This window comes from Symphalangus syndactylus, chromosome 4 (assembly GCF_028878055.3).
Source record: "Symphalangus syndactylus isolate Jambi chromosome 4, NHGRI_mSymSyn1-v2.1_pri, whole genome shotgun sequence".
Lineage (NCBI taxonomy): Eukaryota > Metazoa > Chordata > Mammalia > Primates > Hylobatidae > Symphalangus > Symphalangus syndactylus.
Window position 1 is genome coordinate 102,226,265 of NC_072426.2, and position 24,000 is coordinate 102,250,264.

At 41.6% G+C, this 24,000-nt stretch overlaps 1 long non-coding RNA gene across 9 annotated transcripts in view; it reads left to right on the forward strand.

The window, feature by feature from the left end:
- Positions 1–24,000, forward strand: part of LOC129481056 (uncharacterized) — a 238,179-nt gene that overhangs the window by 117,591 nt on the left and 96,588 nt on the right. The window lies entirely within an intron of this gene.

Genomic DNA, 24,000 nt, shown 5'->3' on the forward strand with positions numbered 1-24,000 from the left:
AACAAATTTGCATTCCCACCAACAGTATATAAGTGTTTCCTTTTTTCCATAATCTTGCCAACATCAGGTTTTTTGTTTTTTTTTTTTTAATTTCAATAGGCTTTTGGGGAACAGGTGGTGTTTGATTACATGGATAAATTCTTTTGTGGTGATTTCTGAGATTTTGGTGCATCCATGACCTGAGCAGTGTATACTGTACCCAGTGTATAGTCTTTTATCCCTCACCCCCCTGCCACACTTCCTCCCGTGTCCCCAAAGTCCATTGCATCATTCTTATGCCTTTGCATCCTCATAGCTTAGCTCCCACTTATAAGTGAGAACATACAATATTTGGTTTTCCATTCTTGAGTTACTTCACTTATAATAATAATGGTCTCCAATTCCATCCAGGTTGCTGCAAATGCCATTATTTTGTTCCTTTTTATGGCTGAGTAGTATTCCATGGTGTATATATATATATCATATTTTCTTCATCCACTCATTGATTGATGGGCATTTAGATTGGTTCCATATTTTTTTTTTTTTTTTTTTTTTTTGAGACGGAGTCTCGCTCTGTCGCCCAGGCTGGATGCAGTGGCACGATCTCGGCTCACTGCAAGCCCCGCCTCCCGGGTTCACGCCATTCTCCTGCCTCAGCCTCTCCGAGTAGCTGGGACTACAGGCGCCCGCCACCACGCCCGGCTAATTTTTTCTATTTTTAGTAGAGACGGGGTTTCACCGTGGTCTCGATCTCCTGACCTCGTGATCCGCCCGCCTCGGCCTCCCAAAGTGCTGGGATTACAAGCGTGAGCCACCGCGCCCAGCCGGTTCCATATTTTTGCAATTGCAAATTGTGCTGCTATAAACATGCATGTGCAAGTATCTTTTTCATATAATGACTTCTTTTCCTCTGGGTAGATACCTAGTAGTGGGATTGCTGGATCAAATAGTGGATCGTTCTTTAAGCAATCTCCATACTGTTTTCCATAGTGGTTGTACTAGTTTGCATTCCCATCAGCAGTGTAAAAGTGTTCCCTTTTCACCACATCCACACCAACATCTATTATTTTTTTATTTTTAAACTATTGCCATGCTTAGAGGAGTAAGGTGGTATCTCATTGTGGTTTTGATTTGCATTTCCCTGATCATTAGTGATGTTGAGCATTTTTTTGATGTTTGTTGGCCATTTGTATATCCTCTTTTGAGAATGTCTATTCATGTCCTTAGCCCACTCTTTTATGGGATTATTTGTTTTTCTTGCTGATTTGTATGAGTTCCTTGTAGATTTTGGATGTTAATCCTTTGTCAGATGAATAGTTTGTGAAAATTTTCTCCCACTCTGTGGGTTGTCTGTTTTTTTTAAACAATTTATTATTATTTTTCCATAAGTTATTGGGGTACAGGTGGTATTTGGTTACATGAGTAAGTTCTTTAGTGGTGATTTGTGAGATTTTGGTGCACCCATCACCCAAGCAGTATACACTGTACGATATTTATAGTCTTTTATCCCTCACCCCCCTCCCACTCTTCCCTCCAAGTCCCCAAAGTCCATTATGTCATTCTTATGCCTTTCTGTCCTCATAGCTTAGTATCCATGTATCAGTGAGAGCATACGATGTTTGGTTTTCCATTCCTAAGTTATTTCACTTAGAATAAGAGTCTTCAGTCTCATCCAGGTCACTGCAAATGCTGTTAATTTATTCCTTTTTATGGTGTAGTATTCCATCGTGTGTGTGTCTGTATATATATATGTATATACCACAGTTTCTTTATCCCCTTGTTGATTGACAGGCATTTGGGTTGGTTCCACGAATTTGCAATTGTGAATTGTGTTGCTATAAACATGCGTGTGCAAGTATCTTTTTGGAATAATGACTTCTTTTCCTCTGGGTAGATACCTAGTAGTGGGATTCCTGGATCAAATGGTAGTTCTACTTTTAGTTCTTTAAAGAATCTCCACACTGTTTTCCATAGTGGCTGTACTAGCTTACATTCCCACCAGCCCTGTAGAAATGTTCCCTGATCACCACATCCATGCCAGCAGCTACTGTTTTTTGATTTGTTTATTATGGCCATTCTTGCAGGAGTAAGGTGGTATTGCATTGTGGGTTTGATTTGCATTTCCCTGATCATTAGTGATGTTGAGCATTTTTTCATATGTTTGTTGGCCATTTGTATATCTTCTTTTGAGAATTATCTATTCATGTCCTTAGCCCACTTTTTGATGGGATTGCTTGTTTTTTTCTTACTGATTTGTTTGAGTTCATTGTAGATTCTGGAGATTAGTCCTTTGTCAGATGTATAGATTGTGAAAAATTTTTCCCACTCTGTGGGTTGTCTGTTTACTCTGCTGACTGTTCCTTTTGCTGTGCAAAGCTCTTTAGTTTAATTAGGTGCCATCTATTTACCTTTGTTTTTATTGCATTTGCTTTTGGGTTCTTGGTCATGAAATCCTTGCCTAAGCCAGTGTCTAGAAGGGTTTTTCCAATGTTATCTTCTAGAATTTTTATAGTTTCAGGTCTTAAGTTTAAGTCCTTAATTCATCTTGAGTTGACTTTTGTATAAGGTGAGAGATGAGGATCCAGTTTCATTCTCTTACATGTGGCTAGCCAATTATTCCAGCATCATTTGTTGCAAAGGGTGTCCTTTCCCCACTTTATGTTTTTGCTTGCTTTGTCGAAGATCAGTTAGCTGTAAGTATTTGGGTTTATTTCTGGGTTCTGTATTCTGTTCCATTGGTCTATGTGCCTATTTTAATACCAGTACCACACTGTTTTGGTGACTATGGCCTTATAGTATAGTTTGAAATTAGGTAGTGTGATGTCTCCAAATTTGTTCTTTTTGCTTAGTCTTGCTTTGGCTATGTGGGCTCTTTTTTGGTTCCATATGAATTTTAGAATTGTTTTTTCTAATTCTGTGAAGAATGGTGGTGGTATTTTGATGGGGATCGTGTTGAATTTGTAGATTGCTTTTGGCAGTATGGTCATTTTCACAATATTGATTCTACCCATCCATGAGCATGGGATGTGTATCCATTTGTTTGTGTTGTCTGTGATTTGTTTCAGCAGTGTTTTGTAGTTTTCCTTGTAGAGGTCTTTTGACTCCTTGGTTAGGTATATTCCTAAGTTGTTTTTTTTTTTTTCAGCTATTGTAAAAGTGGTTGAGTTCTTGATTTGATTCTCTGCTTGGTCACTGTTGGTGTATAGAAGAGCTACCAATTTGTGTATATTAATCTTGTATCCAGAAACTTTGCTGAATTCTTTTATCAGTTCTAGGAGCTTTCTGGAGGAGTCTTTAGGGTTTTCAAGGTAAATAATCATATCATCCTCAAACAGTGACAGTTTGACTTCCTCTTTACCTATTTGCCCTAAATTTCTTTCTCTTTCTGATTGCTTTTCCTACGACTTCCAGTACTATGTTGAAGAGGAGTGGTTAGAGCCGGCATCCTTGTCTTGTTCCAGTTCTCAGAGGGAATGCTTTCAACTTTTCCCCATTCAGTATTATGTTGGCTGTGGGTTTGTCATAGATGGCTTTTGTTACATTAAGGTATGTCCTTTGTATTATGCTGATTTTGCTGAGAGTTTTAATCATAATGGATATTGGATTTTGTGGAATGCTTTTACTGCATCTATTGAGATGATCATGTGATTTTTGTTTTTAATTCTGCTTATGTGGTGTATCCCATTTATTGACTTGCATATGTTAAACCATCCCTGCATCCCTTATATGAAACCCACTTGATCATGGTGGATTATCTTTTTGATATGTTGTTGGATTTGGTTAGCTAGTATTTTGTTAAGGATTTTAGCATCTATATTCATCAAGGATATTAGCCTGTAGTTTTCTTTTTTTGTTATATCCTTCCCTGGTTTTGGTATTAGGGTGATGCTGGCTTCATGGAATGAATTAGGGAGGGTTCCTTCTTTCTCTATCTTGTGGAATAGTGTCAAAAGGATTGGTACCAATTCTTCTTTGAATGTCTGGTAGAAGTCTGCTGTGAATCCCTCCGGTCCTGGACTTTTCTTTGTTGGTAATTTTTAAATTACCATTTCAGTCTTGCAGCTTGTTATTGGTCTGTTCAGGGTATCTAATTCTTTCCAATTTAAGCTAGGAGGGTGTATTTTTCCAGGAATTTATCCATCTCTTCTAGATTTTCTAGTTTATGTGAGTAAAGGTATTCATAGTAGCCTCGAATGATCTTTTTTATTTCAGTGGTGTCAGCTGTTTCATTTCTTAGTGAGGTTATTTGGATTTTCTCTCTTCTTTTCTTGGTTAATCTTGCTAATGGTCTATCGATTTTATTTATCTTTTCAAAGAACCAGGTTTTTGTTTAATTTATCTTCTGTATTTTTTTTTGGTTTCAATTTCATTTAGTTCTGCTCTGATCTTGGTTATTTCCTTTCTTCTGCTGGGTTTGTGTTAGATTTGTTCTTGTTTTTCTAGTTCCTTGAGGTGTAACCTTAGAATGTCAGTATGTGCTCTTTCAGTCTTTTTGATATAGGCGTTTAGGACTATGAACTTTCCTCTTAACACCACCTTTGCTGTATCCCAGAGATTTTGTAGATTGTGTCATTATTGTCATGCAGTTCAAAGAATTTTTAATTTCTATCTTGGTTTCATTTTTGACCCAGTGCTCATTCAGGAGAAGGTTATTTAATTTCCATGTATTTGCATGGTTTTGAAAGTTCCTTTTGGATTTGATTTCCAGTTTTATTCCACTGTGGTCTGAGAGAGTGCTTGATATAATTTCAGTTTTCTTAAATTTATTGAGGCTCATTTTATGGCCTATCATATGGTCTATCTTGGAGAATGTTCCATGCGCTATTGAATAGAATGTATATTCTGCAGTTGTTGGATGAAATGTTCTGTATATATCTGTTAAGTCCATTTGTTCCAAGGCATAGTTTAAATCCATTGTTTCTTTGTTGACTTTCTGTCTTGATGACCTGTCTGGTGCTGTCAGTGGAGTATTGAAGTTCCCCACTATTATTGTGTTGCTGTCTATCTCATTTTTTAGTAATTGTTTTATAAATTTGGGAGCTCCAGTGTTAGGTGCATATATGTTTAAGATTGTGATGTTTTCCTGTGGGACAAGTCCTTTTACCATTATATAATATCCCTCTTTGTCACTTTCAACTGCTCTTGCTTTAAAGTTTGTTTTGTCTGATATAAGAATAGTTACCCCTGCTCACTTTTGGTGTCCATTCGCATGAAATGCCTTTTTCCAACCCCTTTACTTTAAGTTTATGTGAGTCCTTCTGTGTTGGGTGAGTCTCCTGAGGCAGCAGGTAGTTGGTTGGTGAATTCTTATCCATTCTGTGGTTCTGCATCTTTTAAGTGGAGCATTTAGGCTGTTACATTCAATGTTAGTATTGAAATGTGAGGTACCATTGCATTTATCGTGCTCTTTGTTGCCTGTGTAGTTTTTTTGTTTTTTGTTTTTTTGTTTTTGCTTTTTAACTTGTATTTTTGTTTTATAGGTCCTGTGTGATTTGTGCTTTAAAGAGGTTCTGTTTTGATGTATTTCCAGATTTAGAGCTCCTTTTAGCAGTTCTTGTAGTGGTGGCTTGGTAATAATGAATTCTCTCAGCATTTGTTTGTCTGAAAATGACTGTATTTTTCCTTCATATATGATGCTTCATTTTGCTGGATACAAAATCTTGGCTGATAATTGTTTTGTTTGAGGAGGCCAAAGATAGAGCCCCGATCCCTTCCAGTTTGTAAGGTTTCTGCTGAGAAATCTGCTGTTAATCTGATAGTTTTTCTTTATAGGTTACCTGGTGCTTCTGTCTCACAGCTCTTAACATTTTCCTTTGTCTTAACTTTGGTTAACATGATGACAATGTACCTAGGTGATGATCTTTTTGTGATTAATTTCCCAGGTGTTCTTTGTGCTTCTTGTATTTGAATGTCTAGGTCTCTAGCAAGGCTGGGGAAGTTTTCCTCGATTATTCCCCCAAGTATGTTTTCCAAGCTTTTAGAATTCTCTTCTGCCTCAGGAACACCGATTATTCTTAGGTTTGGTTGTTTAACATAATCCCAGACTTCTTGGAGGCTTTGTTCATATTTTCTTATTCTTTTTTCTTTGTCTTTGTTGGATTGGGTTAATTTGAAGACCTTTTCTTTGAGCTCTGAATTCCTTTCTTCTGCTTGTTCAATTCTGTGCTGAGACTTTCCAGAGTATTTCACATTTCTAAAAATGTTCAGTTTCCTGAAATTTTATTGTTTTTTCTTTAAGCTATCTATTTCTATGAATATTTCTCCCTTCACTTCTTGTATCATTTTTTTGGATTTCCTTGCATTGGGTTTTGCCTTTTTCTCTGGTGCCTCCCTGATTAGTTTAATAACTAAGCTGAATTATTTTCCAGTAAATCATGGATTTCTTCTTGGTTTGGATCCATTGCTGGTGAACTAGTGTGATTTTTTCGGAGTGTTGAAGAGCCTTGTTTTGTTATATTACCAGGGTTGGATTTCTGGATTCTTCTCATTTGGGTAGGCTCTGTCAGAGGGAAGGTCTAGGGCTGAAGGCTGTTGTTCAGATTTTTTTGTCCCATGGGGTGCTCCCTTCATGTAGCACTCTCCCCCTTTTCCTATGGATGTGGCTTCCTGTAAGTTGAACTGCAGTGATTGTTGTCTCTTTTCTGGGTCTAGCCACCCAGTGAGTCTACCCGGCTCCGGGCTGGCACTGGGGGTTGTAGAGGGACCTGCAGTGGGCGGGGCCCTAAAACTCCCAAGATTATATGCCTTTTGTCTTCTGCTACTAGGGTGGGTCGGGAAGGACCATCAGGTGGGGGCGGGGCTAGGCGTGTCTGAGCTCAGACTCTCCTTGGGTAGATCTTGCTGCTGCTGCTGTTGGGGATGGACGTGAGATTCCCAGGTCACTGGAGCTGTGTACCTAGAAGGATTATGGCTGCCGCTGCTGAGTCATGCAGGTTGTCAGGAAAGTGGGGGAAAGCCAGCAGTCACAGGCCTCACCCAGCTCCCACTCAAACTGAAGGGCCAGTCTCACTCCAACTATGCCCCCACCCCCACAACAGCCCAGAGTCCATTTCTAGGCAGTGGGCAAGAGGGGCTTGAAAGCTTGCCCCAGGCTACCTGCCTCCCAGCTGCAAAAGAAGAGGGGTTGGTTCTTCTTCTGTGGAATCTGCACATGGGATTCATGCCCTCTCCCGAGTTCTGGCCAGCAGGCTTCTTGTCCCTTGCCCCATTCAAACTGTTACAAAGTTCAGCTAGAGATTTCCTTGTCCCTGTGGAGTTTTACTTCTTGTTCCTCTGGCCGCCCTCCTGATGAATCCCTGTATTGCCAGCAGGAATGGCCCGCTTGGGGACCCAGTGAACTCCCAGGGCCTTTCTGCTGCTTCCTATACCCCTGTATTTCACTCTCCTCTCCAAATTGACTCAGCTCCAGGTAAAGTCAGAAACTTCTCCTGCAAATAGACCTTCAGTTTCTCCAGTGGGGGTGTGGGTTTGGGAGAGGTGGGTCTCCCTTTCTCACTTCTGCAGTTGGGGCACTCACAGTATTTGAGGTGTCTCCTGGGTCCTGCAGGATCAGTCCGCTTCCTTCAGAGGGTGTGTGGATCCTCTCGGGATTGATGCTTTGTTCTTGCAGTTAATTTGAAGCTAAAATTCACAGTGTGAGCCTCCTCATGCTGCTCTGTCCGGAGCTGCAATCTAGTCCTGCCTCCCATCTGTCTTGATGATCAATATCTGGTTGTCTGTTTACTCTGCTGATTATTTCTTTTGCTGTGAGTAAGCTTTTTAGTTTAATTAAGTCTCACCTATTTATCATTGCTTTTGTTGCATTTGCTTTTGGGTTCCTGGTCATGAAGTCTTTGCCTAAACCAGTGTCTAAAAGGGTTTTTCTGATGTTGTCTTCTAGAATTTTTATGGCTTCAAGTCTTACATTTAAGTCTTTGATCAGTCTTGAGTTGAGTTTTGTGTAAGGTGAGAGATGAGGATCTAGTTCCATTCTTCTATTAAGTGGGTGCAAACATAGTTGTGGTTTTTGCCAGTACTTTTTAATGGCAAAAACTGCAATTACATTTGCACCAACCTAATACATGTGGCTTGCCAGTTATCCCAGCACCATTTGTTGAATAGGGTGTCCTTTCCACACTTTATGTTTGTGTTTGCTTTGTCAAAGATCAGTTGGCTGTAAGTATTCGGGTTTATTTCTGGGTTCTCTATTCTGTTCCATTGGTCTATGTGCCTATTTTTATATCAGTGCCGTGGTGTTTTGGTGACCGTAGCCTTATAGTATAGTTTGAAGTCAGGAAATGTGATACCTCCAGATTTGTTATTTTTCTTAGTCTTGCACTGGCTCTGCAGGTTCTTTTTTGGTTCCATATGAATTTTAGGATTGTTTTTCTAGTTCTGTGAAGAATGATGATGGTATAATATTTTGATGGGAATTGCATTGAATTATAGATTGCTTTTGGCAGTATGGTCATTTTCACAATGTTGATTCTACCATCCATGAGCATGGCATGTATTTCCATTTGTTTGTGTTGTCTGTGATTTCCTTCAGCAGTGTTTTGTAGTTTTTCTTGTAGGATTATTTCAACTGCTTGGTTAGGTGTATTTCTAAGTATTTTATTTTATTTTATTTTTGCAGCTATTGTGAAAGTGTTTGAGTTCTTGATTTGATTCTCAACTTGGTCACTGTTGGTATATAGCAGTGCTATGGATTTGTGTACATTGATTTTGTGTTCTGAAACTTGAGTCAATTTATTTATCAGATCTCGGAGCTTTTCGGATAAGTTTGTAGGGTTTTCTAGGTATATGATCATATCATCAGTGAACAGTGACAGTTTGACTTCCTCTTTACCAATTTGGATGCCCTTTATTTATTTCTCTTGTCTGATTGCTCTGGCTAGGACTTCCAGTACTACGTTGAATAGAAGTGGTGAAAGTGGGAACCTTGTCTTATTCCAGTTCTCAGGGGGAATGGTTTAAACTTTTCACTATTCAGTATAATGTTGGCTTTGGGTTTATTATAGATGGCTTTTATTACATTAAGATACATCCCTTCTATGCTGATTTTGCTGAGGGTTTTAATCACAAAGTGCTGCTGGATTTTGTCAAATGTTTTTTCTGCATCTATTGAGATGATCATGTGATTTCTGTTTTTAATTTTGTTTATATGGTGTATCACATTTGTTGACTTGTGTATTTTAAACTATCCCTGCGTCCCTGGTACGAAACCCACTTGATCATGGTGGATTATCTTTTTGATATGCTGTTAGATTCAGTTAGCTAGTATTTTGTTGAGAATTTTTGTGTCTATGTTCATGAGGGATATCAGTTTGTAGTTTTCTTTTTTTGTTATGTCCTTTCCTGGTTTTGGTATTAGGGTGATCCTGGCTTCATAGAACAATTTATCTTCTTTCTCTATTTTTTTGGAGTACTTTCAATACAATTGGTACCAATTCATCTTTGAATGTCTGATAGAATTCAGCTGTGTATCCATCTGGTCCTGGGCTTTTTTTTGTTGGTGATTTTTTTGTTGTCATCTCAATCTTGCTGCTTGTTATTGATCTGTTCAGAGTTTCTATTTCTTCCTGGTTTAATTTAGGAGGGTTGTATATTTCCAGGAATTTATCCATCTTTTCTAGGTTTTCTAGTTTGTGCATGTAAAGGTGTCTATATAGCCTTGAATGATCTTTTGTATTTCTGTGTTATTGGTTGTAATATCTCCCATTTCATTTCTAATTGAGCTTATTTTGATATTCTCTCTTCTTTTCTTTGTTAATCTCACTAATGGTCTATCAATTTTGTTTATCTTTTCAAAGAACCAGCTTTTTGTTTCATTTATCTTTTGTATTTTTTTGTTTCAGTTTCATTAATTCTGGTCTGATCCTGGTTATTTCATTTCTTCTGCTGGGTTTGGGTTTGGTTTGTTCTTGTTTCTCTAGTTCCTTGGGATGTGACCTTAGATTGTCTATTTGTGTTCTTTCAGACTTTTCGATGTAGGCATTTAATGCTATGAACTTTCCTCTTAGCACTGCTTTTGCCATATTCCAGAGGTTTTGATAGGTTGTGTCACTGTTACCATTCAGTTCAAAGCATTTTTAAATTTCTGTCTTGATTTCATTGTTGACTCAGCTATCATTCAGGAATAGCTTACTTAATTTTCATGGTCTTGAGGGGTCCTTTTGGAGTTGATTTCCAATTTTATTCCACTATGGTTTGGGAGAATACTTGATATAATTTCGATTTTCTTAAATTTGTTAAGACTTGTTTTGTGGCCTGTCATATAGTCTATCTTGGAGAATATTCCATGTGCTGATGAATAGAATGTATATCTTGCAGTTGTTGGGTAGAATGTTCTATAAATATTTGGTAAGTTCATTTGTTCTAGGGTGTAGTTTACGTCCATTGTTTCTTTGTTGACTTTCTGTCTTGATGACCTGTCTAGTGCTGTCGGTTGAGTATTAAAGTCCCCCACTATTATTGTCTTGCCATCTATCTCATTTCTTAAGTCTAGTAGTAATTGTTTTATAAATTTGGGAGCTCCAGTGTTAGCTGCATATATATTTAGGATTGTAATATTTTCCTGTTGGACTAGTTCTTTTATCATTATATAATATCCCTTTTTGTCTTTTTTTTTTCTTTTTTTTTTTGAGACAGTGTCTCGCTCTGTTGCCCAGGCTGGAGTGCAGTGGCACGATCTCGGCTCACTGCAAGCTCTGTCTCCCAGGTTCACGCCATTCTCCTGCCTCAGCCTCCCGAGTAGTTGGGACTATAGGTGCCCACCACCACGCCTGGCTAATTGTTTTGTATTTTTAGTAGAGATGGGGTTTCACCATGTTAGCCAGGATGGTCTCGATCTCCTGACCTCACGATCTGCCCACCTCGGCCTCCCAAAGCACTGGGATTACAGGCATGAGCCACCGTGCCTGGCCCTCTTTGTCTTTTTTATCTGTTGTTGCTTTAAGGTCTGTTTTGTCTGATATAATAATAGCTACCCCTGCTTGCTTTTGGTGTCCACTTGCATGTTATATATTTTTCCACCCCTTTACCTTAAGTTTATGTGAGTCTTTATGTGTTAGGTGAGTCTCTTGAAGGCAGCAGATACCTGGTTGGTGAATTCTTATCCATTCTGCCATTCTGTGTGTTTTAAATGGAGCATTTAGGCCATTTACATTCAACATTAGTATTGAGATGTAAGGTACTATTCTATTCATTGTGCTAGTTGTTGCCTAAATATGTTTTTTTAAATGTGTTATTGTTTGATAGGCCCTGTGAGATTTATGCTTTAAGGTTTTATTTTGGTGTATTTTGAGGTTTTGTTTAGCAGCTCTTTTAGTGCTGGCTTGGTAGTGGCGAATTCTCTCAGCATTTGTTTGTCTGAAAAAGATTATCTTTCCTTAGTTTATGAAGTTTAGTTTCACTGGATACAAAATTCTTGGCTGATAATTGTTTTGTTTAATGAGGCTAAAGATAGGACCCCAATCCCTTCTTGCTTGTAGGGTTTCTGTTGAGAAATCTGCTGTTAATGTGATAGGTTTTCTTTTATAGGTTACCTGGTGCTTTTGCCTCACAGGTCTTAAGATTCTTTCCTTCATCTTGACTTTAGATAACCTGATGACTATGCACCTAGGTGATGATCTTTTGCAGTGTATTTCCTGGGTATTCTTTGCGCTTCTTGTATTTGAATGTCTAGATCTCTAGCAAGGCCAGGGAAGATTTCCTTGATTATTCTCTCAAATAAGTTTTCCAAACTTTTAGATTTCTCTTCTTCCTCAGGAACACCAATTATTCTTAGGTTCGGTTGTATAACATAATCTCAAACTTCTTGGCAGCTTTGTTCATTTTTAAAAAATTCTTTTTTCTCTGTCATTGTCAGATTGGGTTATTTCAAAAGCCTGTCTTTGAGCTCTGAAGTACTTTCTTCTATTGTTGAAACTTTCCAGTGTACTTTGCATTTCTCTAAGTGTGTCTTTCATTTCCAGAAGTTGTAATTTTTTTCCTTATGCTATCTATTTATTTTGACATTTTTTCTTTCATATCCTGTATTATTTTTTAAGTTTCTTTAAGTTGGTTTTCATTTTTCTTTGGTGCCTCCTTGAGTAGCTTAATAATCAACCTTCTGAATCCTTTATCTGGTAATTCAGAGATTTCTTCTTGGTTTGGATTTGCTGGTGAGCTAATGTAATCTTTTGGGGATGTTAAAGAACCTTGCTTTGTCATATTACCAGAATTATTTTACTGGTTCCTTCTCATTTGGGTAGACTATGTCAGAGGAAAGATCTGGGGCTCAAAGGCTGCTGTTCAGATTCTTTTGTTCTCATAGGTTGATCCCTTGATGTGGTACTCTCCCCCTTCACCCTAGGGATGGGGCTTCCTGAGAGGTGGACTGCGGTGATTGTTATTGCTCTTCTGGGTCTAGCCACCCAGCATAACTACTAGGCTCTGGGCATGTACTAGGGAATATCTGCAGAGTCCTGTGATGTGATCAGTTTTCAGGTCTCTTAGCCATGGATACCATCACCTGCTCCAGTGTAGGTAGCAGGGGAGTGAAGTAGACTCCTTAGTTGTAGTTTTGTTTAGTATGCTGGTTTTCTCAAGTGCTGGTTGTGCTAGGAGTGAAGTTGTCTCGTGGGCAGACTCAGGACCTCTGGTTTGCCAGGATGTTATAGGCGGTGGAATTAGCTATTGTTTTCTCCTTTCTTGGAACAAGGTTGCTCTTTTTTGAGTTGCTGTAATGGCTTGAATTGGTTGACTTCCAGTCAGGAAGTGGTGATTTCAAGAGAGCATCAGCTGTAGTAGTATAGTGGGGATACAATTTTGCCCTGAGGTTGCCTGGATAAGTATTCAGGTTTTGGCTGGGCACGGTGGCTCACGCCTATAATCCCAGCACTTTGGGAGGCCGAGGCAGGCAGATCACCTGAGGTTGGGAGTTCGCGACCAGCCTGACCAACATGGAGAAACCCCGTCTCTACTAAAAATACAAAATTAGTCGGGTGTGGTGGCGAACGCCTGTAATCCCAGCTATTCAGGAGGCTGAGGCAGGAGAATTGCTTGAACCCAGGAGGTGGAGGTTGCAGTGAGCCGAGATGGTGCCATTGCACTCCTTCCTGGGCAATGAGAGGGAAACTCCATCTCAAAAACAAACAAACAAACAAGCAAACAAACAAAAAAAGTATTTGGGTTTCTCAGGTAATGAGCAGGGCCATAGAGCTTCCAAGAGATTATGTCTTTTGTTTTCTGCTACCGAGGTAGGTAGAGAAAGACCATCAAGTGGGGGCAGGGATGGGTATGTCTGAGCTCTGACTCACCTTGCTGTGGCTCTCAGTGGGGGATAGGAGTGTGGTTCTCAGGCCAATGGAGTTATATTCCCAGGGGGATTATGTCTGCCTCTGCTGCAACATACAGGTTACCAGGAAAGTTGGGGGAAACCAGCAGTGACAGGCCTTACCCAGCTCCCATGCAGCCAGCTAGGCCAGCCTCACCCCTACCATGCCCCACCAACAGCACCGAGTTTATATTCAGGCAGCTGGTGAGTAGGGCTGAGTATCTTGCCCCAGGCTATAAGTCTCCCCATTGAAGAAGCAAGCAGGGCTTTCAGGACTCAGTTTCAACCCTCCCCACCTGCCTCAGCTTCTGTGCTTATATCTGCACTTCCTGTTCACACCCTCTACTCCCAGGAAAATTCACGTTCGATGGAAATTATTACAAAGTTCAGCTGGGAGTTTCCTTCTCCCTGTGGTCCTTCTCCAATTCCACTGGCAGCCCTCCCCAAGGACTCCTGAGAGATAAACTCAGAAATGGCCACCCGGGTTTCCCTGGAGACCAGGAGTACCTAAAGCGTTCTTCCCATCGTCTACTTTTATATTTTGCTTGGTTCTCTAAATTCATTTCAGCTATAGGTAAGGTTAAATCATTCTCCTGTGATCTGGATTTTAGGGTTCCCCAGTGAAGATGTGTGTTTGGAGGTAGACTTTCCCCCTCTCACACTTTGGGCACTCACAATTTTTTGGCTGTCTCACTGAGTTTGCAGCACCAAGCTGCTTCTTTCTAAGGATCTGTGAATTATTTCGGTTTTTGCAGTCTGTTCCTGTGGTAGTTCTTGGAGCAAAAGTTCACAATATGATTCTCCACATGCTGTTCTGTCCATCCAAATGAAACCTGCAAATTAGTTCTGCCTCTTATCCACCATTTAAAAATATTTTTGAGTTTTTAGTATTAGCCATTCTAGCTGGTATGAGATATTGTGGTTTTGATATGTATCTCCGTAAGGATTAGTGATGAAGAGCATTTTTTCATGTTTTTTTGCTACTTATATCTTTTTTGAGAAGTGTCTGTTCATGTCCTTGGCCCACTTTTTAATGGGGTTGTTTGTTTTTTGCTTGTTGATTTAAGTTTCTTATAGATTCTGGATATTAATGCTCTGTCAGATGCACAGTTTGCAGATATTTTCTCCCATTCTGTAGGTTGTCTGTTTACTCTGTTGATCATCTCTTTTGCTGTGTAGAAGCTCTTCAGTTGAATTAAGTCCCATTTATCTATTTTTTATTTTATTGCATTTGCTTTTGGGGTCTTCATCATAAGTTCTTTGCCTAGGTCAATATCTAGAAAAGGATTTCCTAGGTTTTCTTTTAGGATTTTTATAGTTTGAGGTCTTGCATTTAAGTCTTCAATCCATCTTGAGTTAATTTTAATATATGGTGAGAGGTAGGGGTCCAGTTTCATTCTTCTCCATATGGTTAGCTAGTTTCCCCAGCATAATTTATTGAATAGGGTATCCTTTCACCATTATTTATTTTTGTTGACTGTGTTGAAGATCAGTTGGTTGTAGGTGTGTGGTTTTATTTTGGGGTTCTCTATTCTGTTTCGTTGGTCTACATGTCTATTTTAGTGCCAGCACTATGCTGTTTTGGTTACTATAGCCCTGTAGTATAACTTGAAGTCAAGTAGTGCGACGCCTCCAGCTTTACTCTTTTTACTTAGGATTGCCTTGCCAACTCAGGCTCTTTTTAAGTTCCATATGAATTTTAGAATAGCTTTTGTTTAATTCTGTGGAAAATGATGTTGGTAATTTAATAGGAATAGCATTGAATCTGTAGATTGCTTTGGGCAGTATGGACATTTTTAATGATATTGATTAATGAGCATAGAATGATTTTGTATTTGTTTGTGTCATCTATAATTTCTTTCAACAGTGTTTCATAGTTCTCTTCATAGAGATATTTCATCTCCTTTGTTAGATGTATTCCTAGGGATGTTTTTGTGTGTGCCTATTGCAAATGGGATTACATTCTTGATTTGGTTCTCAGCTTGAACATTATTGGTGTATAGAAATGTGATTTTTGTACATTGATTTTGTATCCTGAGACTTCCCTGAAGTCATTTATCATTTCTAGGAATCCTATGGTGGAATCTTTAGGATTTTCTAGGTATAGAATCATATTGTCAGTGAAGAAAGATTATTTGACTTCCTCTTTTCCTATTTGAATGCCTTTTATTTCTTTCTCTTGCCTGATTTCTCTGGCTAGGACTTCCAGTACTATGTTGAATAGAAGTAGTGAGAGTGGACTTGTCTGGTTCCAGTTCTTAGGAAAAAAAAAGCTTCCAGCTTTTGCCCATTCGGTATGATGTTGGCTGTGGGTTTGTCATAAATGGCTTTTATCATTTGAACTATGTTCCTTTGGTGCCTAGTTTGTTGAAAGTTTTTATCACGAAGGAATGTTGAATTTTATTGAAGGCTTTTTCTGTGTCTAATGAGATGTTTATATGGTTTTTGTTTTCAATTGTTTATGTGGCAAACCACATTTATTAATTTGCATATGTTGAACTCTCCTTGCATTCCAGGAATAAAGCCCATTTGATTGTGGTGAATTAACTTCTTGATGTGCTGCTGGGTTCAGTTTGCTAGTATTTTGTTGAGGATTTTTGCATCTCTGTTCATCAGGGATATTGGCCTGTAGTTTTCTTTTTTGTTGTGTCTTTGCCAGATTTTAGTATCAGGATGTACTGGTTTCATAGAATGAGTTAGGGAAGTATCCCTCCTCCTTGATTTTTTGGAATAGTTTCTTTAGGTTTGGTACCAGTTCTTCTTTGAACATGTGGTAGAATTAGGCTGTGAATCCATACAGTCCAGGGCTTTTTATTGATTGGTAGATTTTTTTATTACTGATTCAATTTCATTACTTCGTGTGTTCAGAATTTCTTTTTCTTCCTGGTTCAACTTTGGGTGGTTGTGTGTTTCCAGGAATTTATCCATTTCCTCTAAATTTTCTAGGTTGTGTGCATAGAGATGTTCATAGTCATCACTGAGGATCTTCTGTATTTCTGTGGGATTGGTTGTGATATCACCTTTGTTGTTTATCATTGTGCTTATTTAGATTGTCTCTCTTTTTCTCTTTGTTAATGTAGCTAACAGTCTATGAATCTTGCTGATCCTTTCAAAGAACCAACTTTTTAAATCTTGATTCTTTGTATGTTTTCTTGGTCTCAATTTCATTTAGTTCTGCTCTGATTTTAGTTATTTCTTTTTACTGCTAGCTTTGGGTTTAGTTTGTTCTTGCTTTTCTAATTCCTTCAGGTGTGAGGTTAGGTTGTTAATTTGCAATCTTTCTATATTCTTGATGTAGTCATTTAGTGCTATACACTTTCCTCTTAACACTGCTTTTGCCACATCCAGGGGTTTTGGTATGTTGTGTCTCTGTTTTCATTTCTTTCAAAACATTTTTAAAATTTCTGCCATTAGTTTTTACCCCCAAATAATTCAAGAGCATGTTTTTTAGTTTCCATGTGTTCATGTACCTTTGAGAGTTCCTCTTGGTATTGATTTCTACTTTCATTCCACTGTGGTCCAAGAAGATCATTGGTATGATTACAATTTTAAAAAATTTGTTCAGACTTACTTTATGAGTGAGCAGCTGGTCAATATTAGAGTATGTACTGTGTGCAGATGAGAAGAATGTATATTCTGTGGTTGTTGGGTAGAATATTCTGTAGAGCGTTCTGTCTATTAGGTCTAATTGTTCCAGTTTATATTTAAGTCCAAAATTTCTTTCTTAGTTTTCTGGCTCAGTAATCTGTCCATTGCTCCTGGTGAAGTGTTGAAGTCCCCCACTATTATTGTGTGGCTGTCAAAGTCTTTTCTTAGGTCTAGAAGTAATTATTTTATAAATCTGGGTACTTTAATGTTGGGTACATATATATCTAGGATAGTTAAGTCTTCTTGTTGAATTGAACCCTTTATTATTATGTAATGCCTTCTTTGTCCTTTTTTACTCTTGTTGGTTTAGGGTCTATTTTATCTGATACAAGAATAATGATTTCTGCTCTTTTTTGTTTTCCATTTGCATGATAGAAATTTCTCCATCTTTGAGCTTATGGGTGTCATTACATGTGAGATAGCTCTCTTGAAGACAGTAGAAAGATGGGTCATTTTTTTCTTTTTTTTTTTGAAGACATGCCAGTTTTATTACTAATTTTTTTTGCATACAAAACAATAATCATTTTCTAAAAATGCATACAAACAAAAAGATGCATATCAAACATATTAGGAAGGTTGCACATGGGAAGACGGGGAATAGAAATGGGGGGTGGGAATTAAAGAAAATAAATGAGAGAGGGACTTTGTATGGATCAATGATAATAACTCAATCCTCTATTTGACAAAGAAGAAGGAGAAGGAAGAGGAAGAAAAAGAAAGTGGGATAAAGGATCAGAAAGGGAGGAAAATAGAAAAAATTAGAGTATGACTCCAGGGTAGACCTGTTTTGTTGTCATTGAATTGGTTGGTTGGTTTGTCTGTTGTATTTTTCATGTTTCGCCATGTTGGCCAGGCTGGTCTCGAACTCCCAGCCTCAAGTGATCAACCCGCCTCGGCCCCCAGAGTGCTGGGACCACAGGCGTGAGCCACCACGTCCAGCACCCACATTGCATCTGGCCTCCGTGGTAGACCTCCCAGATGGGGCGGCTGGGCAGAGGCGCTCCCCACATCCCAGATGGGGCGGCCGGGCAGAGGCGCTCCTCACTTCCCAGACGATGGGTGGCCAGGCAGAGGTGCTCCTCACTTCCCAGACGGGGCGGCCGGGCAGAGACGCTCCTCACTTCTTCCCAGACGGGGCGGCCGGGCAGAGACGCTCCTCACTTCTTCCCAGACGGGGCGGCCGGGCAGAGGCGCTCCTCACATCCCAGACGATGGGCGGCCGGGCAGAGGTGCTCCTCACTTCCCAGACGGGGCGGCCGGGCAGAGGCGCTCCTCACTTCCCAGACGGGGTGGCGGCCGGGCAGAGGCGCTCCTCACTTCCCAGACGGGGCGGCCGGGCAGAGGCGCTCCTCACTTCCCAGACCGGGCGGCCGGGCAGAGGCGCTCCTCACTTCTTCCCAGACGGGGCGGCTGGGCAGAGGCGCTCCTCACTTCTTCCCAGACGGGGCGGCCGGGCAGAGGCGCTCCTCACATCCCAGACGATGGGCGGCCGGGCAGAGGCGCTCCTCACTTCCCAGACGGGGCGGCCGGGCAGAGACGCTCCTCACTACTTCCCAGATGGGGCGGCCGGGCAGAGGCGCTCCTCACTTCCCAGACGGGGCGGCCGGGCAGAGGCGCTCCTCACTTCCCAGACGGGGCGGCCAGGCAGAGGTGCTCCTCACATCCCAGATGATGGGCGGTGGGTCAGAGGTGCTCCTCACTTCCCAGAAGGGGCGGCCGGGCAGAGACGCTCCTCACTTCTTCCCAGACAGGGTGGCCGGGCAGAGGCGCTCCTCACTTCCCAGACGGGGCGGCCGGGCAGAGACGCTCCTCACTACTTCCCAGACGGGGCGGCCGGGCAGAGACGCTCCTCACTTCTTCCCAGACGGGGCGGCCGGGCAGAGGCGCTCCTCACTTCCTAGACGGGGTGGCAGCCGGGCAGAGGCGCTCCTCACATCCCAGACGACGGGCGGCCAGGCAGAGACGCTCCTCACTTCCTAGATGGGGTGGGGGCTGGGCAGAGGCGCTCCTCACCTCCCAGACGGGGTGGCTGGGCAGAGGCGTTCCTCACATCCCAGAAGATGGGCGGCCAGGCAGTGATGCTCCCCACCTCCCAGACGGGGCGGCGGCCGGGCAGAGGCTGCAATCCCAGTACCCTGGGAGGCCAGGGCAGGCGGCTGGAAGGCAGAGGCTGCAGCGAGCCAAGACCACGCCACCACACTCCAGTCTGGGCAATACCGAGCACCGAGTGAGCGAGACTCGTCTGCAGTCCCAGCACCTCGGGAGGCCGAGGCGGGCAGACCACTGGAGGTCAGGAGCTGGAGACCAGCGTGGCCAACATGGCGAAACCGCGCCTCCAGCCAAAGGACAAAAACCAGGCAGGGGTGGTGGCGCGCGCCGGAATGCGGGCTGGAGGCAGGAGAATGACGGGAGGCGGAAGGAGGGAGTCTGCAGCAAGCCGATTATACTCCACCCTGGGCCACAGAGGGAAGAAAAAAAGAAAGAAAAAGGGAGGGAGGGAGGGAGGGAAGGAAGGAAAGAAGGAAGGAAGGAAGGAAGGAAGGAAGGAAGGAAGGAAGGAAGGAAGGAAGGAAGGAAGGAAGGAAGGGTCTTATTTTTTAAATCCGATTTTCCACTCTGTGCCTTTTAAGTGGAGTTTGTAGGCCATTTATGTTCAAGGTTAATATAGATATGTGAGGGTTTTTTCCCCCCGTCATAGTATTGTTAGCTAGTGCTTTGTAGTCTTGATTGTGTAGTTGTTTTATGGAATTAATGGGCTATATGTTTGTGTGTGCTTTTGGGGTGGCAAGTATCATTCTTTAATTTCCATGTTTAGAACTCCCTAAGCATCTCTTGTAGGACCAATCTGGTGGTGATGAATTTCCTTACTAATTGCTTGTCTGGGAAATACTTTATTTTTTTGTTGTTTATGAAGCTTAGTTTGGCAGGATATGAAATTCTATGCTGGCATGTCTTTTCTTTAAGAATACTAAAAATGAGCCCCCAATCTCTTCTGGCTTGTAATGTTTCTGCTGAGAAGTCTGCTGTTAGTTCTGATGGGTTTCCCTTTATAGGTAATATGAGCCTATATTATCCTTTTCTCTAGCTGCCTTTAAGATTTTTTTCTTTCATGTTGACCTTGGACAGTCTGATGACTATCTGCCTTGAGGATGGTCATCTTCTATAACATCTCACAGAAGTTCTCTGGATTTCTTGTATCTGCATGCTAACCTTGCTAGCAAAATTGGGGAAATTTTACTGAATTATATCCTCAAATATGTTTTCTAAGTTGCTTACTTTCTCTTCTTCTCTCTCAGGAATGCCAATACATCATAGATTTGATCACTTTACATAATCCCATGGTTATTGAAGGCTTTGTTTATATTTTGATTATTTTTAAACAAAGTTTTACCTGACTGGGTCAATTCAAAGGACCAGCCTTCAAGCTCTGAAATTCTTTCTTCACCTTGGTCTAGTCTGTTGTTAATGTTTCTGTGTTTTAAAATTCCTGAAACAACATTTTCAATTCCATAAGGTTCTGCTTGGTTCTTTCATAATATAGCTATGGTGTCTTCTAAATTTTGGATTATTTTTCTGTCTTCTTTGTGTTATATTTCAACTTTATCTCAGCATTGAGTTTCTTTGCCATCCATATTCTGAATTCTATATCTGTCATTTCAGACATTTCATTCTGGTTGGGACCCATTGCTTGGGAGCTAGTGGGATCCTTTGGAGATGATAAAACACTCTGGCTGTTTTTATTGTCCCAGTACTTGCACTGATTCCTTCTCATCTGAGAGAGCAGATGCTGCTGCTGCTGCTGCTGCTGCTGCTGCTGCTGCTGCTGCTGCTGCTGCTGCTGCTGCTGCTGCTGCTGCTTCTCCTTCTCCTCCTCCTCCTCCTTCTCCTTCTTTTTGAATTTGCTATTGTTTGGATGGGGCTCCTTGATTTTTTAATCTTTTTTTTCCTTTGGGTATATGGCTGTGGTATTTATAATATATATGTGTAATTGATTGGCTGCATTTCTGGGTGCTTTAAGGGTCCTAGCTCTGCACAGGTTTCTTGGTTCATGGTTCATGCAGTGGCTTTCTCAGATGGGGCTTGTTGTAGCAATGCAATTTTCTTTGGTTATGTAATTCAGGCTGCAGTCTAGTAGATGGAGCTTAAGGGTAAGAGCCAGCAGGTAAAGATGGGAGCAGAGGAAACAGAGGAGCAGAAAAAATAGTCACTCCCAGTGCACATTAGCCTTCAGTGGAGGTAGAGCTACTAGAAAAGCCTGAGAAGCAGACTATTTCAGCTCATGCTCCCTAGGCCCTGATGGGAATAGTTGCTGCTGAGTCTGTGACAGTGCACTGAGGAAGGTGGGGTGAGAGAAGATTCCTCTCCACATCTGTTTTTGGGCTACAGTGGTGCTGCCTCCAGTGTCTGGTGCGGTGCTTGTGTTTCTTTTGACCCAAGGGGTCTTTGGTGGTCTGTGCTGTCTCTTCCCTTAGGGGTAGTCTGTGCTAAGGATTAGATTTCCTCGGGAGTGGGGTCCGTCTCCCTCCTGCTCCTTGTAGCTGGTAGGGCCCTGTCCCCCAACTGACCAAGGGAGCAGGCTGGGGGACCCAGCAGTGACACACTCAGACTGCTTCCAGATCACAAAGCTGTCTCTGCTGCAAGTCTTGCAGCCTGGGAGAAACCTAGACTTCAGCAACTCTCCTCCCATTCCCATCCTGCAACAGGAGAAAGCCTAATTCACTGCCTACTGCTGGGGCACTCTCCACACTTGCCACTTAATTCTGGCTGTGCGGGTCCTTCCCCAGTTCCAGAGCAAGCACTGGAAACTCTGGCCCAAGACTACAATGAATGTTGTGGCCACCACTGCCAGGTTGCCAAACAACATCTCTAAACTCCCCAAATGGTTCCAGGTGTGGACTTGTGACTGGAGACGGTGGGACTCCTCTCAGGTGAGCAGCATGGGCAGGAAGCTGTCGGGAGTGCAGTCCACTAAATTCTCAGTCTCACAGCAGCCTATAGCAAGGCATTGGGTATTTTCCTAGATATATATAGGGGAGCCTGGCTTGCCTGCCCCTCTTTGGCTGAGTGTTGGCTGCGTCGTTGTCAGCCTGAGTTCAGGTTGAGGGTAGGGTGCAGCCTGGGATTAAACTCTTAAAATGGCACCTAGAACCTGGGACTGGAGAGGGTGGGGCACCATCCAGGCAGGCAGCATGAGCAAGAAGCTGAGGGGAGTGTGGTCTGCTTGCATCTCAGTCTCAACAGCAGCTCATAGCAGGGTGGCAAGTACCCTTGCAGGGGTGCATGGAGGTACGTGCCCTCTGGTCTCCCGCCTTGGAGCAGCGCAATGGCTGTAGCTACGTCTGTAAATCCCTGGTATCTAGGCTCAAATCAAAATGGCTCCCAGCTGAGGCTGCTCCAGGCTTGGATGCCTGTAGGATTCTGTGTGGGTTTTCTTTCTGGAGCAACATCTCTGTGCAGTCTTTAGGCAGCTCTGTATGTATGTCAGGCACAAGGCCTAGTGGGCAGAGGGTTTCCCTCAGAGCTAAGATCATAAAAGCCTGTTTCGGAGCTCTGGAATTTCTCTTTTACTGTTTCCCCACGTCCAGGAGCCTCTCCTGGCTGTCAGTCAGTTCCTGGCTTGGCAAGCTGCCTCAGACTTTTTCCTAACTTCTGGCACTTCCTATCTCTTCTCTGATGAATTCAAGCATTCTCTACTAGATGATATGTTTGAAAGGTGAGTATCTACTTGCTGTTTTGGCTTTTATCCATGGAGCAGACATATGCTACCTGTGTCCCCTCCTCTGAACACTTCAAACACAGCTAAACATCCCTCATCTCAGGCCTCGGTTCTTTCCTGGTGAAAGTGAAGGTTCGGGGCAATTGTGTGTCAATAATGAGAAATTTGGGTTTGGGATTTTTATCTTGCTGGATTCATATGATGAAAATAACACTATTAAAAAAATACTTGTTGATGCAAAGTACTTTTCCTATACTATCTTATTTAAATCATACACTTGAGTACAGAGAGGTCAAGTAGCTTGAATAAGATTGCAGCTAATATGTGATAAAGCCAACCCAGCTCCTCAGACTTGGGACCTGACCCTCTTCCCCTTCTACTTGAACATGTTGTTTGTATAAGTTCTCATCACCAGGAACTTTTTGTAAGAAACCCAAATCCCACTTGCTGTAATATGAACCTATTTATTTTTGTTCTATCCTCAGTGAATATAAAAAAGAATACTCAATCACCCCCAAATTAGAGGTTTATTCCAAACCTCTATGGTATGTTTACCTCATATAGTGTTAGGATAATAAGGCCCTAAGTAGAAAACACTGAAAGAGACCAACAAGTTTTAAAAGAGGCTTTAATCATCTGATCACATTTCTCATTTCCAAGCAAAGTGTGTGCACATGTGTGTTTGAGGCTGACGTGATAGCCCTGTGATTGTCCCTTCTTCCACTTCTATCCAACATGCAGAACGTTTTCAACCTAAAGTATAAAACTGTAGTGAAGGATGTAAAAGTGTAAATCTGGGTGCTCACAAGTATCATAAGCTCCCAGAAGAAATATCATATATTTTCTATTTCTGTTCTGCTCATGGATCACCCACATGTCACCTTTTCTCCACCCTGTCCTCGATGATGTGTGCTTTCTTGGGCTGAGCTCTGAGAATGAGGTATGTAGAATAAAATTGTACTGGGACTCTGGCCTGGCCTAGAAGAAAGTGCAGGAGTGAATGTCAGTGTTGTGGTTGGGACTCAGTCTGGTTGGAGGGGAAATAGTTGACTAATGGAAGGAGGCAAAGGCAAATCCTGAAACAGGCAGGCGTGGGAAACAGGGAGGCCCTTAACCCAGAGGTAGGAGAGAGAAGTCTTGATTTAAATGTTCGAAAAATGGACTGAAAATAAATCAGTCTCTTTTATTAGTATACAGCCTAAATTTACACTTCTAATGTCACCACCAAAGAATAACCCATTTGTTCTAAAAGGCTGAGGTCTTTAGTTGGCTTGGTTATCCAGTGAGGGAGATGTCTTTTCTGGGCAGACATCCTTGGTACGTTGTGGATAATGCTGTACCTTCCAAGTGGGTTTACATC